Source organism: Microcaecilia unicolor, chromosome 1 (genome assembly GCF_901765095.1).
Source record: "Microcaecilia unicolor chromosome 1, aMicUni1.1, whole genome shotgun sequence".
NCBI lineage: Eukaryota > Metazoa > Chordata > Amphibia > Gymnophiona > Siphonopidae > Microcaecilia > Microcaecilia unicolor.
In genome coordinates, this window is record NC_044031.1 from 101,939,067 (window position 1) to 101,961,805 (window position 22,739).

General features: G+C 42.9%; 1 protein-coding gene across 1 annotated transcript in view; it reads left to right on the forward strand.

Annotated features, from left to right (window-relative positions):
- Nucleotides 1-22,739, forward strand: part of MPP7 (membrane palmitoylated protein 7) — a 517,419-nt gene that overhangs the window by 116,537 nt on the left and 378,143 nt on the right. The gene's annotated exons all lie outside the window — the stretch shown is intronic.

Consider the following 22,739-nt stretch of genomic DNA (forward strand, 5'->3'; position numbering starts at 1 on the left):
AGGAGGACTTTAAAAGTATTTCCTAAATGAACTGTCAACAGAGGAGGAGGATGCCATCATTGTGCACATTGTGAACATGATTGAAATAGACTGTGCGTTTTTTTCTAGCGAAAAAGGTGCCAGTACTCAAATGCCAGGCCACCCTTTGGGGATGGGGTGATCACTGAGGCGCCAGGCCCCCTACAACCAGTCACAGAATCTGTCATAAAGCCAAATTTGTATGTAGAGCCTGAGTTCTTTCATTAAAATATGAGAACCATGGGTCAATTTTAGCAGACAATGGAAAAGGTGCCGGTACTCAGTACCCCCTCAAAAAAAGCCCCGGAAATAGATATTGAGGGCAATGGTAAGATAATAGTTGAGAGCCAGGGTGACCAACTTTGGCCCTCGCCCAGTGGGTTTTTCAGGAGGCAGTGCATGCAAATAGATCGCATGCATATCCTTTGGGGAAATTGTGAAAACCCAACTGGGGGTTGTGGCCCTCAAGGATCGAGGTTGGACACCCCTGGTGTAGAGGTTGATTTAAACGTAGAGGGATTGGTGAGCTATGGCTGGGTTGTATATGGAAGTGTATGCATTGTCTAGAAAAAAAATGAGACCCCTTACATAGTTTCAAAATACTTTGCAATTGTTTTAACATTTAGTATGACCTTTGAAAATACATTAGTCCAACCTTTAGTAGGAAACTCCCTTAGCAAACGCTTTGCATGATATGCCTTATTTTGTCACAATTTAATTGAAACTTTGTTCTTTATACTAAATACCGTTTTGCTAAAATGGATCTTAATGGCCACTTCCTGAATGATGTCATTTTGAAAATAGAAATTAGAGTTTTTACAGCATCTTGCAGTAACACCTGTCAATAATAGTAATTTTTTTTTTTTAATAATAGTACATTTGTTTTTGGGTTATTTGGGGAAAATGTTGGGGTCTCGTTTGTTCTGGACACCATGTATATGCGTATTTAACCAAAGTGCATTAATCTCATTTGGGCAGGGTTGATGGGCTATTGGTCTTCATCTGTCATTTCCTGTTTTACTATGCTGGACCAGTAATGTATTTCAGTAACTTGAGATGGGAAAAAGAACCTATCCCAATAATAGGTGTGCTGATAGATGAGTGTGCTGTAGCAAGAAGGTGTTGCCTGAATCATGTTAGTTTGTTTACACTATGAAAGGTTGTAGTCTTTAAATATTTACTTGTGTTATTTGAGTGGAATATTGGATGTTTATTTCAAGATTATAGCTTATTATGTAGTAGCATGGTGCATGTCCAGCTAAGATATTTACCAGACGAGTGCATTGCAGGGTAATAATGTATACTGCTACCACAAAGCCAAAATCAGTTTGTACTGAATTTCTGTAACTGGTAATATGAGTTCACTGGAGCTATCTAAATTTAAAACTGAATATGGGCTTGTCTGAGCTCACCGCAGCAGTGCCTACTTATGCTGAAGCAGGACATGTTTATTGAGGTATCTGATAATGCATAAAACGCTCAAAGGCTCCTAGAAAAACAAAACAAAACATTATATCTGATGTCAATTCAGGTACATTTAAGGAACTCATCAGTTTTATTGCTCTGCAAATATTCAAGTTTCAAAGAATGGAAGTTGATTGTGTGTGTAAGTTTTATTAACGTTGTTAGGTCTTATCATCTGATGAAGGCTTACTTGCCATACTGTAGGAAAAATTGTTTTTTTTACTGTTTCATATGAAACATGAAAAATTAGTAGAGAGAAATTTTAAATATATATAGGTTTTTGACAATAGCCATATGTGTTTATTCTTGTCTGACAGTTTTTCATCCTGTAATCAGCTTTTAGTTCTCATTTCTGCTGCTGCTGTTTATAATAGCAACTTCTACTCACCATGTCACATAATTATGAAAGAAATATATGGTTTTTGATAAGGAAAATGTTGTAGTACTCTTCTGCTACCAGCAGAACATTTTGGAACTCTGTTTTGAGAAGACTTAATAATACCATTTCAATAGCATCGGAGCAAAAAGAAATAGTGCAGCATGGGCTGACTCCTGTAATTTTCAATTTTTCACATTTAACATTTTTTCCTTTCCTAGGAAATAGTGGGATCTTTGTAATCAGACAGTGGGACACCCGGAGCTTTGCCTCCTCTGAGCAGAAGTACATTTTTTGAGTGTAGAAATATCAGGGAGGCAAACTTTGGTGGTTGGGAGTTGAGATTGAGAGGAGCTTGTTAATAGAAATTACAGATGGACTCTGTCTTTTCAATTTTTAATTTTATTTTGGGCCTTCAGAATGAAGTTGCATTTCAAAAAGACGTTTAACAGCCTCTGAATTTCTCCTTTGACTATAGATGATCTAGAAAATTAGGTGTTTGGTTCACTCACTCATCATATCTCAAACTGAGTACTGTAATTCGCTCTACAAAGGCTTTCGACTTAAGGACCTACATCGTTTACGATGCTGCTATTTGGTTAATCCACAAAACAAAAACATTTTGCTGCCTGCTGCTAAAGAATTCCCATTGGCTCCTAGTGACTCATCGAATTAAATACAAACTTCTTCTGGTTTCCAAAATCCTGGTCTCAAAAGAACCTCTTTATTATATTTATTTATTTGTTACATTTGTATCCCACATTTTCCCACCTATTTGCATGCTCAATGTGGCTTACATAGTACCGTAAAGGCGGTATGAACAAATACAGTAATGTGGTAGAATAAGGTTCGTATGCATAGACACATTAGGGACTCGTAGAGAGGAAGAGTTATTATATGTCCATTACGAGCTTTGGTTTTGTTGTGTTGCAGGGTACAGGTATTTAGGTTGGATCGGTAGGGTATGCCTTTTTGAACAGGTTAGTTTTTAATGATTTCCAGACGTTTAGGTGATCATAAGTTGTTTTCACGGCTTTTGGTAATGCGTTCCATAGTTGAGCCCTTTGTAGCTTGGGTAGTGAAGATGGTATGTTCGTGTTGATCCTGTTGTGTTTCTGGTTGGTAGGTCTATGAGGTCTGTCATGTATTCCAGGGCTTCGCCATAGATAATTTTATGAACCAGAGTGCAGATTTTGAAAGCAATACATTCTTTGATTGGGAGCCCGTGCAGTTTTTCTCGGAGGGGTTTGGTGCTTTTGAATCGTGTTTTTCCAAATATAAGCCTGGGTGCCGTGTTTTGAGCGGTCTGAAGTTTCTTTATAATTTGTTCTTTGCATCCCGCATAAATTCCGTTGCAGTAGTCTACATGGCTTAGTACCATTGATTGTATCAAGTTGCGAAATGTTTCCCTCGGGAAGAATGGTTTCACGCGTTTGAGTTTCCACATTGAGTGGAACATTTTCTTTGTTGTAGATTTCTCTTGATTCTCTATTGTGAGGTTACGGTCGATTGTGACACCGAGAATTTTCAGGCTGTCTGAGATAGGGAGGGTATAATCTGGGGTGTTTATGTTTGTGGGTTTGTTCATATTGTATTGGGATGAGAGGATGAGACAGTGTGTTTTTTCTGTGTTGTTTTAGTTGAAATGCATTTGCCCACGAGCCCATGATATTCAAGCTGAGCTTGATTTCGTTGGTGATTTCTGTCAGATCATGTTTGTAAGGAATGTGTATTGTGACATCGTCTGCATAGATGAAAGGGTTAAGGCCTTGGTTGGATAAGGATTTGGCTAGTGGGGTCATCATTAGGTTCAAAAGGATCGGTGATAGTGGTGATCCTTGATGTACTCCGCATTCTGCTTTCCACGGTGGTGATATGTTTGAGCTTGATTTCACTTGATATGTTCTAGTGGTTAGGAAACCCTTGATCCAATTAAGTATGTGTCCGCCAATCCCGAAGTAATCTAGGAGTCTTTGTAGTATTTTATGGTTTACCATGTCGAACGCACTGGACATGTCGAATTGGAGGAGAAGTATGCTTTGCCTGCTGCTATTTCCTGCTTGAATTTGGCTAGGAGGGTAATTAGTACTGTTTCAGTGCTATGGAGGGGGTGAAATCCTGATTGTGATTCATGTAATATTGTGAATTTGTTTATATAATCAGTAAGTTGTTTGGTTACCATGCTTTCCATCAGTTTGACCACCAGTGGGATTGATGCTACTGGGCGGTGGTTAGTGATTTTGTTTGATTTTTTTTCTTGGGATCTTTTGGTATTGGGGTGAGTAGGATGTTGCCATTTTTCTTAGGGAAGAGAACTTGTTGAAGCATGTAGTTTAAGTGGGATGTAAGGTCTGCTATGAAGCGGTGGGGGGCGGATTTTATTAGGTAGCTGGAGCAGGTATCCAATTTACAGTGAGAATTGGAGAACCTATTAATCACCTGGGTGACTGTTTCCGTGGTGAGGAGAGTGAAGTTTGATCAGGTTCGGTCCGCTGGATATTCACCAGGGGTTGGGTCCAAGCCAGTGATCAAATTTTCGATACCGGTGTTGTCCTGAGGTAGCATGTTAACATAGGTTTGCAATTTTTTCATTGAAGTATTTAGCAAGGTTGTCTGCAGATGGGATGTCTGTATTGGTTGTGGTGACCAAGGTGATGTTTAGTAGTTTGTTCACAAGTTGGTATAATTTCTTCGTGTCTTTGTAATCTGGCCCTATTTTAGTTTTACTGTATGACCTTTTGGGGGAGGAATGTTGGCTTCGGCCTAACCCCTGGTAAGCCTTTCCTCAGCTGAGAGGTGCCCAGCTCTACCACCGGCTGCCTTTCAGGTGCTGTGGAGGACTTGCAGCTCATCTGCATATCCTTACAGTCTTCTCCGGGGTGACACCCAGGTCCACTCCGATCCACTCAGGGCCTCTGCTCTAGGTGCAGCACGCGGGGCATTTTTCTCTTTACATCTAATTTTCTTCCCAGTTGCTAAAGTACCTCAGTCGTTTATGGCCCCTATTTACATTCTCTTCCTAGCCCTGTCCCTTCCTAATCTTTTCCTTCACCCCCTACCTCTCTTCGCTACAGGAACTCACTGCCCATCCATCGACTTCATCACCTCACCTTCTCTCCTACCCTCTTCCTCCCTCTTGGCTTTTAATCTCCGTCTCTTTCTTCCCTCCATTTTGCCTTCCCCATTCCACCTAAATACCTCTTGCCTTCGACGCCTTCGTGGCCACACCTCTCCTACTCTCCTCCGCTCTTTTACTCCTTCTCTTACTCTCAGCCGGTGACATCAATCCCAATCCTGGCCCTCCTCACCAACTATTATCCCAACTCTATAGATCTCACCGTGACCTCTCTAACCTCATCTCTATTCCTCTACTCCCGTCCTCTTCTTTGCCCTTCTCTTGCGCCCTATGGAATTCGCGCTCTATCTGTAACAAACTCCCCTATATCCAGGACCTCTTTATCTCGCGTCACCTCCATCTGCTTGCCTTAACAGAAACCTGGCTCTGCCCTGATGACTCTGCTTCAGTCGCAGCCCTCTGCCATGGCGGTTATCTTTTTTCACATACTCCTCGCTCTGCTGGTTGTGGGGACAGTGTTGGACTACTTCTCTCTCCCTCCTCCAGATTTCAACCCCTTCTTCCACCTCAGTCTCACTGTTTTTCCTCCTTTGAAGTCCACTCTATCTGCCTTTTCTCTCCTCTGCCTCTTCGAATAGCGGTCATTTATCGTCCCCCTGATAAGTCCCTTTCATCCTTTCTCAGTGACTTTGATGCCTGGCTTGCCTTCTTCCATGATCCTTCCTCCCCCTCTCTCATCCTTGGTGACTTCAATATTCCTGCTAATGATCCTTCCAACTCATATTTCCAAGTTACTCGCTTTAACATCCTCCTTTAATCTCCAACTATGCTCCACCTTCCCCACTCATCAAAATGGTCACTGTCTTGAGCTCATCTTCTCCTCCAACTGTTCACCCTCTAGTTTCCTTGCCTCTGATCTTCCCCTCTCTGATCACCATCTTATAACTTTCACACTTAAATCTCCTCCCTCCCAGTCCCGTCCTATCTTATCTAATTTATCTAGGAATCTTCACGATATTGACCCTTCATCTCTATCCTCCCATGTTTCAAACCTCCTCTCTACTGTGGCACCATCCACGTCTGTCAACGAGGCTGTTTCTTCTTACAACAATACTCTATCCTCTGCCTTAGACACTCTTGTACCTTTGATGACCCGCCCTATAAGGCGTACAAAACCCCAACCTTGGCTACTACTACTACTACTACTATTTAGCATTTCTATAGCGCTACAAGGCATACGCAGCGCTGTACAAACCTTGGCTGACTTCTAATATCCGCTACCTACGTTCCTGTACCCGCTCCGCCGAACGCCTCTGGCGGAAATCTCGGGCCCTTGCTGATTTCTTACACTTTAAGTTCATGCTGACCTCCTTCCAATCTGCTCTTTTACGCACCAAACAGGATTATTATATCCAACTGACTAACTCTTTTGGCTCTAACCCTCGACTTCTCTTCACCACATTGAACTCTCTCCTCAAGGTGCCCCTCCCCCAACTCCCCCTTCATTATCTCCTCAGACCCTTGCTGAATTCTTTCACGACAAGGTTCAAAAGATAAACATTAAATTCTCTACCTCACCACCTCTCCCTCCACTAGTCCGTTCCCCTCTCTCTCTTCTTCCCCTTATTCCTTTTCCTCCTTTCCTGAAGTTACTATAGAGGAAACTACACTTCTCCTTTCTTCCTCAAAATGTACCACCTGTTCCTCTGATCCCATTCCCACCCACCTTCTTAATGCTATCTCACCTGCTCTTATTCCTTTTATCTGTCACATTCTCAACCTCTCACTTTCCACTGCAACTGTCACTACTTCCTTTAAACATTCTGTGGTCACACCTCTCCTTAAGAAGCCTTCACTTGACCCTACTTGTCCCTCTAATTACTGACCCATCTCCCTCCTCCCTTTTCTCTCCAAATTACTTGAGCATGCTGTTCACCACCGCTGCCTTGATTTTCTCTCCTCACATGCTATTCTTGACCCACTACAATCTGGTTTTCACCCTCTCCACTCAACCGAAACTGCGCTTACTAAAGTCTCCAATGACCTATTACTTGCTAAATCCAGAGGTCAATATTCCATCCTCATTCTTCTTGATCTTTCCGCTACTTTTGACACTGTCGATCACAGCATACTTCTCGATACCCTGTCCTTACTTGGATTCCAGGGCTCTGTCCTTTCCTGGTTCTCTTCCTACCTCTCCCTCTGCACCTTTAGTGTTCACTCTGGATCCTCTTCTACTTCTATCTCTCTGCCTGTCGATATACCTCAGGGTTCTGTTCTGGTCCCCTCCTCTTTTCTATCTACACTTCTTCCCTTGGTTCATTAATCTCATGATGGCAGAAAAGGACCTGCATGGTCCATCTAGTCTGCCCAACAATTTAAACTCATATGTGCTACTTTATGTGTATACCTGACCGTGATTTGTTTCTGCCATTTTCAGGGCACAGACCGTGGAAGTCTGCCCAGAACAAGACCCACCTCCCAACCACCAGCCCCGCCTCTCCCCACCGTCTCTGCCACCCAATCTTGGCTAAGCTTCTGAGGATCCATTCCTTCCAAACAGGATTCCTTTATGTTTATCCCACGCATTTTTGAATTCTGTTACCGTTTTCATCTCCACCACCTCCCGCATCTACAAAGTTGATAGGGATAATGTTCATTCTTTATCCTGCTCTCTCCTTAAGCACACCTAGCTTTCTTTCAGCATTGTTGAAAGCTCTGTACTGGGATTCCCTGAATGTCCTGCTTGAGTAGTATCTTTCAAAGATACTCCACACTGAACCATGTGCTCCTGGGCGACTGTCTGCTTCCCCTCCCCCCCCCCCCCCATTCTAGTTTAAAAACTGCTCTACCTACTTTTTAAAAGCGCCAGCAGCCTGGTTCTGATAGGATGGACTCTACCTTAACCAGGATGGAACGGTTTCCCAGAATTTTGCCCAGTTCCTAACAAATCTAAATCCCTCATCCCTGCACCATAGTCGCAACCATGCATTGAAACTTTGGAGCTCTGCCTGCTTCTTGGGTCCTGCGTGTGGAACGGGGAGCATTTCTGAAAATGCTTCCCAGGAGGATATGGATATCAGCTTTCTACCTAAGAGCCTAAATTTGGTTACGAGAACCTCCCTCCCACATTTTCTTATGTCATTGTAACCCACATGTTACAAGACAGCTGGCTTCTCCCCAGCACTAGCTAAGATCCTATCTAGGTAAAACGTATATATAGGCTGGTGCTTTGTAGAACTCTCCAGTATTTTCTCTGCTTCCAGCAGATGGTAGTGGTTCAGGCTTTTGCAGCAGGTCCTAGGGCTAGTATCCCAATCCCACACTAGGGATTGTAGCTTTCTCCTTCTCATTATACCAAGCTGCCTATATTTCTACAAAACCTGCCCACCTTCTTCCTCCCCTCAACTTCTCTCCCCAGCTCCATTTCCTGCTTGGTTTCCGAACTACCTGATGCTTCCGGCCTCCCCTTGCAATCATGGTTTTGGCCCCCTACCAGTTCATAATCAACAGCAGATGTGGGATTTATGAACAGTTACACCCTCCAACATTCATACTAGGAGCTGTATCCCCTGGGCCATGACACACAATGTATTCTGACACTGATACCCCCACCTTCTTTTCTCCTAGCTTCCCCAACATTGATTCTTCTAAGCTATGCCCCTGATATAAGGCTTACATACTCCTGACCCCATCAGACCTATTGATAATTATAGATCGTATTATAATTCTGTTGTCTGTGTCCATGGTAATTTCTAGAATCCTCTCCCTCAAGTATCAGAAAATGCTGCAGGCTGCTTATAATCACTTTTTTTCCTGTGTAGCCACTCCAGATTGCTCAATGGAAATACCTTCTCCTGTGCTTTTCTCCTTCTGTTTAGGAATCTGTTTCCTTTATGGTAAAGGCTACAAAGCAGGCAAGGAAGCAAGTGAGGGATGAGCATAGAGGATATACAGCAAGCATACCCATGTGAAAAGCTGCATGAGCTAGAACAGTGGTTCCCAAACCTGCTCCTGGAGGCACCCCAGCCAGTGGATATCCTGAAAACCTGACTGGCTGGGGTGCCTCCAGGACCAGGTTTTGGAACCACTGAGCTAGAAGATAGTATTTTAAATTGAACTCTGTAAAAGATAGGTAGCCAGCAGCGAGTGACATTGTCCTGTTTCTGAACCAGGTAGAGTTTTGATAGCAGTGTTCTTCACCATTTGGAAGTGCTTGAGCTAAACCTCATTAGTACAGTAGTCCAAGCAAGGTCATCTAAACCGTGACCTTGGCAGCATCATCCAAATGAAGTCAAACTGAACAAAGTTGCTGGAATGCAGAGAAACTAGCCTTAAGCCTTAATGATGGCAGACACCTGTTGTGCAAATGTCAGTTGATAATCAATAATAATGCCCAAGTACTTTAAGGAATCAATGAGGTTGAGCAGAATGGGTGTTATGGTAGAACAACAAGATCTTCTAGTTATCCAGGATGCTACAGTTAAGCATTAAGTGGTGTGTAGACATCCATCTGAAACACATTCAAAAGGTTATTAAAGATTTTCATTTAGTTAAACAAGCTATCATTCATTCACATAAAAATCAAGGTGTCGTCAGTATGAATTATGCATAAGAACATAAGAATAGCCATACTGGGTCAGACAGATGGTCCATGTAGCCCAGTATCCAGCTTCTAATAGTGGCCAATCCAGTCACAAGTACCTGCATGCTTCTGCAGTATGGAACACAATGAAAGAGAAAAAAATATGAAATACGATGGACAATTAGGCAAAGCATTAATCATCAATCCACAAGAGCTCCCACACAGAGAGACTGTTTAGGAGCCCTAGGTAGTATTTTAAGATTTGTGACTATCTCTTACGTTATGCTATGTTACACAACTTTTCTATTCCTCAATAACCAGAAATAGTTTTTATGTGGATCACAGAATCAAGTGAACTGGAAAAATAATCTGGGAATTACATTGCACTTGACCCGTAAACTGATAATAAAAAACATATTCAATAAGTGAGTCTTGAGTCTCTTGTGAAAGATTAGATAAAATACAAATCTGTAGTGATAAAGAATTCCACACAGAAGCAGCTTGGTAATACAAGGAAGAATCAAACATTTTATATCTTGTAACCTGTTTAGGTGATGGAAAACAAAGTAACATTTGATTACAAGCCCTACTCTTTGCTCCATTAGAAAGAAGAACTAACCAATCAGCTAGATATGACGGAACAACAATGAATATAATCTGAAAGACTAAAGTACAGAGTTTAAATTGTACTCTGGCCTGCACAGCCAGTTTAATTTCATAATCTTCCTTGGTGAGGACAGAAGTAAAGAATTAATTTAATCTCTCGGCTATGACCTTCAGGCTTATTTTCAAAAGAGAAGGGCGCCCATCTTTCGACACAAATCGAGAGATGGGTGTCCTTCTCCCAAGGTCGCCCAAATCGGCATAATTGAAAGCCGATTTTGGGTGTCCTCAACTGCTTTCCATCGTTGGGATGACCAAAGTTCACGGGGACGTGTCGGAAGCATAGCGAAGGTGGGACTGGGGCGTGCCTAACACATGGGTGTCATCGACCGACAATGGAAAAAAGAATGACTTCCCTGATGAGCATTTGGGCGACTTTACTTGGTCCATTTTTTCTTATGACCAAGTCTCAAAAAGGTGCCCGAACTGTCCAGGTGACCACCGGAGGGATCGGGGGTGACCACCGGAGGGATCGGGGATGACCTCCCCTTACTCCCCCAGTGGTCACTAACCCGTTCCCACCCTAAAAAAAAACACTTAAAAATATTTTTTGCCAGCCTCAAATGTCATACCCAACTCCCTGAGAGCAGAATGCAGGTCCCTGAAGCAGTTTTAGTGGGTGCAATGCACTTCAGGCAGGCGGACCCAGGCCCCGTCCTCCTGTTACACTTGTGGTGGTAAATGTGAGCCCTTCAAAACCCACCAGAAACCCACTGTGCCCACATGTAGGTGCCTCCCTTCACCCCTTAGGCTATTGTAGTGGTGTACAGTTGTGGGGAGTGGGTTTTGGGGGGCTCAGCATACAAGGTAAGGGAGCTATGCATCTGGGAGCAATTTCTGAAGTCCACTGCAGTGTCCCCTAGGGTGCATGGTTGGTGTCCTGTCATGTCAGGGGGACCAGTGCACTACGAATGCTGGCTCCTCCCATGACCAAATGACTTGGATTTGGTCGTTTCTGAGATGAGCGTCCTCAGTTTCCATTATCACTGAAAATCGGGGACGACCATCTCTAAGGTCGACCTAAATTTCGTGAATTGGGCGTCTCTGACCGTATTATCGAAACAAAAGATGGACGCCCATTTTGTTTCGATAATACGGGTTTCCCCGCCCCTTCGCCGGAACGTCTTGTGAGGACGTCCTCAGGAAAACTTGGGTGCCCCTTTCGATTATGCCCCTCCACGTCTCCCCCCACCCTGTCATCTAGCAATCCAACTGATTCTTTTGCCGGCTTCTTGCGTCTGATATACCTAAAAAAAGTTTTTACTATGTGTGTTTGCCTCCAGTGCAATCTTCTTTTCAAAGTCTCTTTGCCTTCCTTAGCAACTCTTTGAATTTGACTTGATATTCCTTACGCTGTTTCCTATTATTTTCAGTCTGATCCTTCTTCCATTTTCGGAAGGGTTTTGTTTTAGCTCTAATAACTTCCTTCACGTCACTTTTTAACCATGCTGGTTGTCGTTTGGCTTCCCGTCCTCCTTTTTTAATACATGGAATATATTTGGCCTGGGCTTCCAGGATGGTGTTTTTGAACAGCATCTACGCTTGATGTACATTTTTGATCTTTGCAGCTGCTCCTTTAAGGTTTTTTTCTGTTTTTGGTTTTACTGTTCTCATTTTATCGTAGTCTACTTTTTGAAAGTTAAATGCTGACGTATTGGATTTCCTTTGTGTACTTACTCCAGAACTTACAGTGGGGGAAATAAGTATTTGATCCCTTGCTGATTTTGTAAGTTTGCCCACTGACAAAGACATGAGCAGCCCATAATTGAAGGGTAGGTTATTGGTAACAGTGAGAGATAGCACATCACAAATTAAATCCGGAAAATCACATTGTGGAAAGTATATGAATTTATTTGCATTCTGCAGAGGGAAATAAGTATTTAATCCCTCTGGCAAACAAGACCTAATACTTGGTGGCAAAACCCTTGTTGGCAAGCACAGCGGTCAGACGTCTTCTGTAGTTGATGATGAGGTTTGCACACATGTCAGGAGGAATTTTGGTCCACTCCTCTTTGCAGATCATCTCTAAATCATTAATAGTTCTGGGCTGTCGCTTGGCAACTCGCAGCTTCAGCTCCCTCCATAAGTTTTCAATGGGATTAAGGTCTGGTGACTGGCTAGGCCACTCCATGACCCTAATGTGCTTTTTCCTGAGCCACTCCTTTGTTGCCTTGGCTGTATGTTTTGGGTCATTGTCGTGCTGGAAGACCCAGCCACGACCCATTTTTAAGGCCCTGGCAGAGGGAAGGAGGTTGTCACTCAGAATTGTACGGTACATGGCCCCATCCATTCTCCCATTGATGCGGTGAAGTAGTCCTGTGCCCTTAGCAGAGAAACACCCCCAAAACATAACATTTCCACCTCCATGCTTGACAGTGGGGACGGTGTTCTTTGGGTCATAGGCAGCATTTCTCTTCCTCCAAACACGGCGAGTTGAGTTCATGCCAAAGAGCTCAATTTTTGTCTCATCTGACCACAGCACCTTCTCCCAATCACTCTCGGCATCATCCAGGTGTTCACTGGCAAACTTCAGACGGGCCGTCACATGTGCCTTCCGGAGCAGGGGGACCTTGCGGGCACTCAGGATTGCAATCCGTTATGTCGTAATGTGTTACCAATGGTTTTCGTGGTGACAGTGGTCCCAGCTGCCTTGAGATCATTGACAAGTTCCCCCCTTGTAGTTGTAGGCTGATTTCTAACCTTCCTCATGATCAAGGATACCCCACGAGGTGAGATTTTGCGTGGAGCCCCAGATCTTTGTCGATTGACAGTCATTTTGTACTTCTTCCATTTTCTTACTATGGCACCAACAGTTGTCTCCTTCTCGCCCAGCGTCTTACTGATGGTTTTGTAGCCCATTCCAGCCTTGTGCAGGTGTATGATCTTGTCCCTGACATCCTTAGACAGCTCCTTGCTCTTGGCCATTTTGTAGAGGTTAGAGTCTGACTGATTCACTGAGTCTGTGGACAGGTGTCTTTCATACAGGTGACCATTGCCGACAGCTGTCTGTCATGCAGGTAACGAGTTGATTTGGAGCATCTACCTGGTCTGTAGGGGCCAGATCTCTTACTGGTTGGTGGGGGATCAAATACTTATTTCCCTCTGCAGAATGCAAATAAATTCATATACTTTCCACAATGTGATTTTCCGGATTTAATTTGTGATGTGCTATCTCTCACTGTTACCAATAACCTACCCTTCAATTATGGGCTGCTCATGTCTTTGTCAGTGGGCAAACTTACAAAATCAGCAAGGGATCAAATACTTATTTCCCCCACTGTATATCTTTTTTTTTTGTTTGTTTTTTTCCAATTTCAATTGTTCCAGGATTTAAAAAGCAAAACAAAAACATAATTGGAATCAGGAAATTTAACCAAACATTTACAAGGGAATTTAAAAAAGAAAGAAATAGCTCCCACTGCCAAAATACGAGTTTTTAAGATACCACTGTTTTTAACATGTTTCAACTGTGTTGGTTTGCCTTTATTATCTTTTAGGGAGTGGGAAGTGGACCAATGACTGCAGGGAAACAGGACTATGGTGGTAAAGGAAACAACTTTATTGGTTTGCCTTTATTACATTGGAAGGGACTTTCTGAGTCTGTCAAGCATAACATACAGCTGATTGTGTATAAGATTAATAATTAAAATAATTCAGTACACCCTTTATGGCTCCAGCAGGGACAGCTGATTTTTTTTTTTTTTTTGTAATTAAGTTCTCTTTTATGGGAGATTGCTGCCTCTATGTAACCACTAGATGTCACAAGTACTACAGGAGCCTGAGAGGTTACTAAGGGCCTGGTGGAAATTCAACAGTGCATTGCAGCACTTTAGATTTCACTGCTTCCATGTGCTGGATGCCAGAAGAATCTGATACATTGTGATTATTAGAGGCAAGGAACAACTGGTGTAATAAAATTTCAAAAAGAAACCTTTGTTACAATCCTGCTGGGTGTTGTAAATGGTTCAGGTACATTTGATAACTGCAGTTAAGTTCCTGTACTTTGGAATCCCTTTTCTTAAATGGAAAGTTGAATTGAGCTTGAATTAAGAATATTTGGTAATCCCTCTCAGGACATGCTTGCTGTAACAGCTGGTATTTTGGTGTTGCAGCAAATGGATTCCATACAGCAGTAAGGACTACTTATGAATCCTTACTGACAAAAATTCCAGAGTTTTGTGAAGTAAACCCAGCCAAAGCAAATATCATCACTGCAAAACTGTAACGTAATTTGCAGATTCCGAAATAGTTCTTGCACTCCGACAAAATAGTAAACATTTTATTGGTAAGAATTTCATCAGGTCATGTGTTTTTCACGATCAAGTGTATAAGCAGTTGGGGTGGGGTAATGACATTTTCTGCTGTATTTTAAGTTTTTAAGCAATTATGAATGATCAGAAGCCTTAATAACAAGCGAGGAATGAACTTCTGGCTTGAAATACTTGGGAGTGCACGAAAAGTAACAGAATCTTCAGGTTTGGGGTGTTTTCTAGTGGAACCTGTAATTGATGTCAGAGTGCATTTTGTGAAATGCAGCCATGTGGTATTTGCAGTAAACCGTTGCGTTCCATGAGACATAGCTTAAGTTTCACATAAATTAAAGACATGTGTGACCAGTAATAAAGTAGTTATTGGTGTTTGAAAACAATCTTTTTAAACAGTGCAGGGAGACTAAAGAATACTGTTGTGCAATAGGAGTCCCCAGTAAACTAGTTATAGAAGCTAGTTCAGCCTCTCATGGCAAGGTTTCGTTTTCACATTTTTTTTTCATGACATTGCTGTTAGGCAGATTAGGTACAAATTGCAGGCCATTTCTTAATTTGTACAATGTGTCCTTTGCTTTGACTCTTCGTGTTTTTTGTACTGAAGCCTCTGGCTTGAGTTTTATTTGAATGTGTTGTAGCTCTTAACATCCATAAGGAAATCTTTGTCATTCTTGAATGGTGATCTCTTTCTCTTAGATGCTGCAAGATATTTTTGATTACCAGTATGATCACCAGCAGCAGTGGCGTACCAAGGGGGGGGGGTGCGCGCGCCTGTCAGCTGAGTTCGCTAACTTCGCTGCAGCTCCCTCTGCCCTGGAACAGGTTACTTCCTGTTCCAGCCGGGGCAGAGGGAGCTGCATTGAAGTTAGCGAACTCAGCTGACAGGCGCGTGCCGCGGCACCCCACCCGGGGGGGGGGGGGGGCATTTGGCTGGGGGGGGCGCGCTGCACCTGGGGGGGGGGGGGGGCGCATCGGCGATCCGCCCCGGGTGTCATGCCGGCTAGGATCGCCACTGACCAGCAGAGGGAAGAATTGTTCTTAAATACTGAAAAAAGTGAGATGATAGTTCAGCTGTCTGATCTGCTGGTCATTGATGTAATTGTAAATCAGCTGTCTCTTGCTTATGTACCCAGAAGAATGATTCCTGTGGATTTTACGTTGTGTACTGTGTTCACGCTCCCCCTCCACTCATGGTGCATGCTAATGAAGAGATTCTGTATGACCTCTTCTGGATCTCCTGTGCCAGGATTACTGTGTTCTTAGAAAGTGTATTAATGTGCAAGCTTCATATGTACTTGTAGAACTGAGGTGGATAGTTGGTTTTTTTTTTTTTTTTTACTTACATTAATTTAATTAAACAATGCTAATTTAAAATCGTGGGAAACGCGGGGGGTTTTGTTTTCGGCTGTTAATACAAATTGATATCAAACAAGAATTAGAGTGTAGATATAGTGTTTTTTTTATTTTTAAAAGAATGATTTTCTTTAATACAGGTTATTTCTATAGTGCTACTAGATGTGCACAGTGATTTGTCGATAGACATAAGTCAGGTAGCAACAGATACACAAACAAAACAACGTTTGTGGGAACTTGTTTTTTAGATTAAACAATGTATTAGTTTTCAAAGTGTGAAATAATCTGGTTTCTCCTGTTCTATCCTCTTCCTTATAAGCATAGCAACCTGCAAGAGCTTTGAGATCTTCTAATGCTAACCTTTTGGAAGTGCCATTTTATTTCAGGTTATCAAGCTATTTGAATATTGCAGGTCTTCTTTTAAAGTTGAGGGGCCAAAACTGAGGAATGAGTTGCCTGTGTACATAAGGTCTTTGAAGGTCTTAGATCAATTTAGAAGGGAGCTTAAAACATTGTTATTCTTAGAAACATTTGGTGACTAGCAATCCTCTGTTGAGTATGAGTCATATCTGCTTTGGTAAACTAGCGAGTAATGTGTAGTTGATGCTAGTTTGCTTACTGTGTGTGCAGCCCTTGGTGTAGTATGTGTGTGATGGTTATGTTTTTGTTAGGATTTGTCATTTCATTACTATGAATGTACTTACTGTAAACTGCCAAGAAATCTGGAAAAATTAGATTGTGAGATTTGTGTGTGGTCAGAGGGATTATAACATATAACCTCGGGGAGACTGTTCCAGGCATATGGTGCAGTAAGGTAGAAACAGTTGAGACTTCACCGTGAAGGAGAAGAAGAAAGAGAGGAGCTGAAGACTGTGGGTGTTTTTGTAGGGCAGTAGTAGAAACTTGAACTGCTGAAGCAGATGGATGTCCAGTGCAGTGACTTCGGTGAGGTGGTGACTCAACTATTTGGGGAGGCTTAAATGGGTGGGGCAAGGGTGAGGTTATGGGCAGAACAAGGGTAAAGTTATGGGGCAGGACGAGGGTGGGCTGTGTGGCAGAGTATAATGGAATGGAGCAACTTAAAAATCTTTGGAGTATGGGACAAATGCCTGCCCAGCAGTAAAAGAACAGTGGTTCATTTCTGAACACAGCCCTTTTGCTTTGTGGCTCTGGTGCCTCATGTTCAAACGTTATAAGCCCTTCAGAGATAGGAAAATTACTACTGTACCTGAATGTAACACACATTGAGCTACCTGAAAGAAGCATGAGCTAAATCCAGACTAGGTATACTGTGCAATAGTACAAAACCCTACAAAATCAAGGTTTTTGGGTTTAATTTATTTGATTACCCACTTAAGGTCAGACCATCAAAGTGGATTACATACAATAAAACATATTTAAATGAAATTACATTAAACAGTATAGAGTAAACAGAGCATCCATACATTCCCAATTTTGTTATGTTTCAGTAGGCTGCCAGGTCAAAACAGACTACACCTTGTAGGGGCCCAGCGGTCATACCACAAGGTCCTTCCTAGAACATCAATACACCTATTGGAAAACTAAACAAGCTGGATTAGTACAGATGCTCCTGCACATTCAGATACAACAGAAAAGGCCTGTCTTTTTCACACACAAACACAGGTAGACCCGCAACAAGTATAGAACAAATAACAATACACTAAAAAAATAAAAATATGTAGACAAAAATTAGTGACCCCCAAGAAGTCAGATTCTGCATACAGTGCAACAGTAGAGAAATAGAAACAGTGACACCTATCCCTCTGTACTGTGCAAAATATAAAGATAGGAGATGCAAATTTCAAAAACTGCCCTATTCAAAATGTCACTTTTAAAATGAACACACAAAAAGAAAAGGAAAATAAGACGTTCAATTTTTTTTTGACTAATTTTCAGAGGCTGAAACATCCTTAAGTCGGGACAAACATACTGTTTCAACCTGAAGGCGGAGGTTTTGGCTTCCATAACCTAGTTTAAAAAGGTATTTAGTCTACTAAAAAGGAATAGTCTTATTTTCTATTTCTCCCCCCCCACCCCTTTATTTATATTTATTAACTTTTAAAGTGGACTAACATGGCTACCACTTCATCCTAAATTAAAAATAAAGTTATTTTTTACTACTACTACTACTTAGCATTTCTATAGCGCTGCCAGGGTTACGCAGCGCTGTACAAGTTTAAACATGGGGAAGGACGGTCCCTGCTCAAGAGAGCTTACAATCTACCTTTTTGCTTTCTGGCCATTTAACTTTTTGTGTTAGCCCCGGTCTCTGATTACTGCTGTTCTGTCTTTAACTCTTGCCTAAGGTTTCATGTCCATTTGTAATTTTTTTTCTCCCGTCTTCTTCTTTCACCTCACTTCCTCCACTTCATCCAACTCTCAGAGTGATCTGTTCCTTTCAGCTTGCTACCATATATTTTTTTGCATCTCCATTCAGATTTCATTCATATTATCCAGTCTTCAATCTCCCTCTGTGCTGCGTCTACTTACATTCCATCTTCATGATAGAACCTCTGTCCACGTGGGTGTTGTCTACAGACCCCCGACACAATTGGAGGAACTAGATAAAGATCTGATTGCAGAAATTCAAAAGTTGGGAAAGAAGAGAGAGGTGCTGGTGCTGGGAGATTTCAATCTGCCGGATGTAGATTCGAAGGTTCCATCTGCAGAATCGGAAAGAAGTAGAGACATTGTGGATGCTTTTCAAAGTGCTCTGCTCAGACAAATGGTGACAGAACCCATGAGGGAGGGAGCGACGCTGGATCTGGTGCTCACAAATGGGGATAGTGTGTCAAATGTCCGAGTGGGTGCCCAACTGGGCAGCAGAGGCCATCAACAGTTTGATTTGATATGACAGCTGAAGTGGAGGGAGGCCACTCAAAACTCAGTCCTGGATTTCAAGCATGCTGACTTTAGTAAAATGGGAGAATACGTGAGGAAGGAGCTGATGGGCTGGGAGGGCGAACGAGAAGTGCAAGGACAGTGGTCCAGGCTGAAAGAAGCTATAAATATGGCCACAAACCTTTATGTAAGGAGAGTAAATAAAAGCAAGAGAAAAAGGAAACCGATATGGTTCTCCAAGCATATCGGTGGCTGAGAAAATAAAGGCTAAAGAGTTAGCGTTCCAGAAATATAGAAAATCTCAAGAAGAGGAACACGGGGAGGAATACTGGATGAAACTGAAAGAAGCCAAGAGAGAGGTACGTCTGGCGAAGGCGCAAGCGGAAGAACAAATGGCTAGAAATGTAAGGAGGGGTGACAAAAATTTCTTCAGGTATATTAGTGAAAGGAGAATGACTAAAAAGGGAATTATGAGACTAAAAGATACAGCGAACCGCTATGTAGATAATGATGAAGAAAAAGCCAATTTGCTAAATAGATACTTTTGTTCTGTTTTCACTGAAGAAAATCATGGAGAAGGACCGCGAGGGACTGGCAAAAGTACACCTGAGAATGGAATGGATATAGCACCGTTCAAGGAAGAGAGTGTGTATCAACAACTTGGAAAGCTAAAGGTGGATAAAGCCATGGGACCGGACGGGATCCACCCCAGAATATTGAGGGAGCTCAGAGAGGTTTTGGCGGGTCCTCTTAAAGATTTGTTTAATAAATCCTTGGAGACGGGAGAGGTTCCGAGGGACTGGAGAACGGCGGAGGTGGTCCCTCTTCACAAAAGTGGTGATAGGGAAGAAGCTGGAAACTACAGGCCGGTAAGCCTTACTTTGGTTATTGGAAAAGTAATGGAAGCGATGCTGAAGGAAAGGATAGTGAATTTCCTAGAAGCCAATAAGTTGTAAGATCCGAGACAACATGGTTTTACCAGAGGGAAATTGTTCCAAACGAATCTCATTGAATTCTTTGATTGGGTAACTGGAGAATTGAATCATCGACATGCTATAGACGTAATCTACTTAGATTTTAGCAAAGCTGTTGACACGGTTCCCCACAGGAGGCTCTTAAATAAACTAGATGAGCTGATGATAGGTCCCGAAGTGGTGAACTAGATTAGGAACTGGTTGACGGACAGACGACAGAGGGTGTTGGTAAATGGAGTTCGCTCGGATGAGGGAAAGGTGAGCAGTGGAGTGCCTCAGGGATCGGTGCTGGGGCAGATTCTGTTCAATATATTTGTGAGTGACATTGCCGAAGGGTTAGAAGGTAAAGTTTGCCTATTTGCGGATGATACTAAGATTTGCAACAGAGTGGACACCCGGGAGGGAGTGGAAAACATGAAAAGGGATCTGAGGAAGCTAGAAGAATGGTCTAAGGTTTGGCAATTAAAATTCAATGCGAAGAAATGCAAAGTGATGCATTTAGGGAGTAGAAACCCACGAGAGACTTATGTGTTAGGCGGTGAGAGTCTGATAGGTACTGAGGGGGAGAGGGATCTTGGGGTGATAGTATCCGAGATCTGAAGGCGACGAAACAGTGTGACAAGGCGGTGGCCATAGCGAGAAGGTTGCTAGGCTGTATAGAGAGAGGTGTGATCAGCAGAAGAAAGGAAGTGTTGATGCCCCTGTACAAGTCGTTGGTGAGGCCCCAACTGGCGTATTGTGTTCAGTTTTGGAGGCTGTACCTTGCGAAGGATGTTAAAAAAAAATGGAAGCAGTGCAAAGAAAAGCTACGAGAATGGTATGGGATTTGCGTTCCAAGATGTATGAGCAGAGACTTGCTGACCTGAACATGTATACCCTGGAGGAAAGGAGGAACAGGGGTGATATGATGCAGACGTTCAAATAGTTGAAAGGTGTTAATCTGCAAACGAAACTTTTCCGGAGGTCGGAAGGCGGTAGAACTAGAGGACATGAAATGAGATTGAAGGGGGGCAGACTCAAGAAAAATGTCAGGAAGTATTTTTTCATGGAGAGTGTGGTGAATACTTGGAATGCCCTCCCGCGGGAGGTGGTGGAGATGAAAACGGTAACGAAATTCAAAAATGTGTGGGATAAACTTAAGGGAATCCTGTTCAGAAGGAATGGATCCTCAGAAGCTTAGCGGAGATTGGGTGGCAGAGCCGCTGGTGGGAGGTGGGGCTAGTGCTGGGCAGACTTCTACGGTCTGTGCCCCAAAAATGGTAGAAACAAATCAAGGTCAGGTATACATAAAAAGTAGGACATATGAGTTTATCTTGTTGGGCAGACTGGATGGACCGTGCACGTCTTTTTCTGCCGTCATCTACTATGTTACTTTGTTACTATGTATTTCTTTCCCTAACCCTGGCCCTCCTATTTTCCTTTCTCTTACTCCCCAGTCTTTTATTCTCTTTTTTTTTTTCTCTCTTTACCCCTGCCATCTAGCATATTCCGTCTGTCTCTTTTTACCACCATCCATCCAGTATCTTCTCTGTCTCTCCCTCCTTCTACCACCATCCAGTATCTTCTCAATCTCTTCATCCCCCTGCTACCATCCAGCATCTCCTTTCTTGTCTCTCTTCTCCATCCCTCCACTTCCCCTGCAACATTCAACACTGTCCTGTCATGTGCATTCTCTCTCCTTCATGCAGTATTACCTCCAGCACACTCTCCTCCCACCATCCAGCATCTTCACTTTCTCTCCTCCCCCATCCAGCATTTTTTCTCTCTCCTCCCTACCATACTATCCAGCATCTCCTTTGTCTGTCTCTCTCTGCCCTCTCCCATCCAGTATTCCCCCATTTCTGTCTTCAATGCCTTCAATCTCCAACCATGATCTAGCACTGCCCCCTCTTGTCTCTTTTTCCTAACCTACTTCTGCCAGTGCGTAGCATATTTTGGCTCTCTTCCTCTTGTCTCCAGCTCTGCCAGGCCCGTGATAGTAAACAAGGTGTAAAGACACGCAGGACTGTGCTCTCCATAGGCTGCTACTGCTTCTTCTGTCAATCCTGGAAGTTTGTCATAGGAGGTGGACCATTAGAGCAAGCAGTAGTTTTGCCTTGCGTACTGTGATCCTGCCTGTTTTCACTTCTTATTTGCTAGCATGGACCTAACAGAGATGGAAATAGGAGGAAGGGAGCCAAAGGGTGCTGTATGGCTGCAGCGGGTAGAGGAGTGAGAGGGAGGGAGCAATGCTTAAATGATGTTTATTAATTCACTGCCCTCAATCTTGACGACCATTTGGGGCCCTGAAGAAAGACCTTGAGCCTACCTATTGTTCATTCCATCCTCAGCTTTCCTATCAATGGAATTTCGCCCTCTGCCCTATTCTGTCTGTTATATTCATTTCCTCCTTTAGTATTTTTGTTTAGTTCTTTGATCGCGTGAGGTGGGATAGAAAATATTAATAAAACTTAAACTTGAATGCAATATTAGGAAAGCAGTGGGCAGGAAAGGTTGCAGTTGGGGCTGGGGAGGATTGCATGTCTGTGGTCTGAGGCCTCATTTGGAGTGCGGTGGACAATTCTGGAAACTGCAACTTCAAGAGGATATAAACAAGGTGGAGTTGGTCCAGAGGGCTGTTCCCTAAAATGGTCATGGCCTTGACGATAAGGCATATAGGGACAGACATAAAGTCCTCAATATGTATACTTGGGAAGAAAGGCTGGGTGGGGTGAGATAAGATAGAAACCTCCATGGTATAAATTTGCAGGTGGTAGGCTTCTTTCAATTGAAAAGAAGCTCTGGAAGGAGGATGCTAAGGATGAAGGTGAAAGGGGGCAGACTCAGGTGTGATCTACGGAAATATTTCTTTACTGAAAGTGTGGGGAATGTGTGAATAGCCTCCCAGCAACGGTGGTAGAGACCAGGACTGTATCTGAACTTAAGAAAGCATGGGGCAAATATAGAGGATCTGTAAGGGAAAAGAAGAGATAGTAATAGTTGATGTGGATGGGCAGACTAGAGAGGCTGTATGGTCTTTATCTGCTGTCATTTTCTCTGTTTCTGCATAATAATTCTAAATTGTTTCCTAGCAGCTCTGAAAGTTCTCAGAGGAGCAATGTTG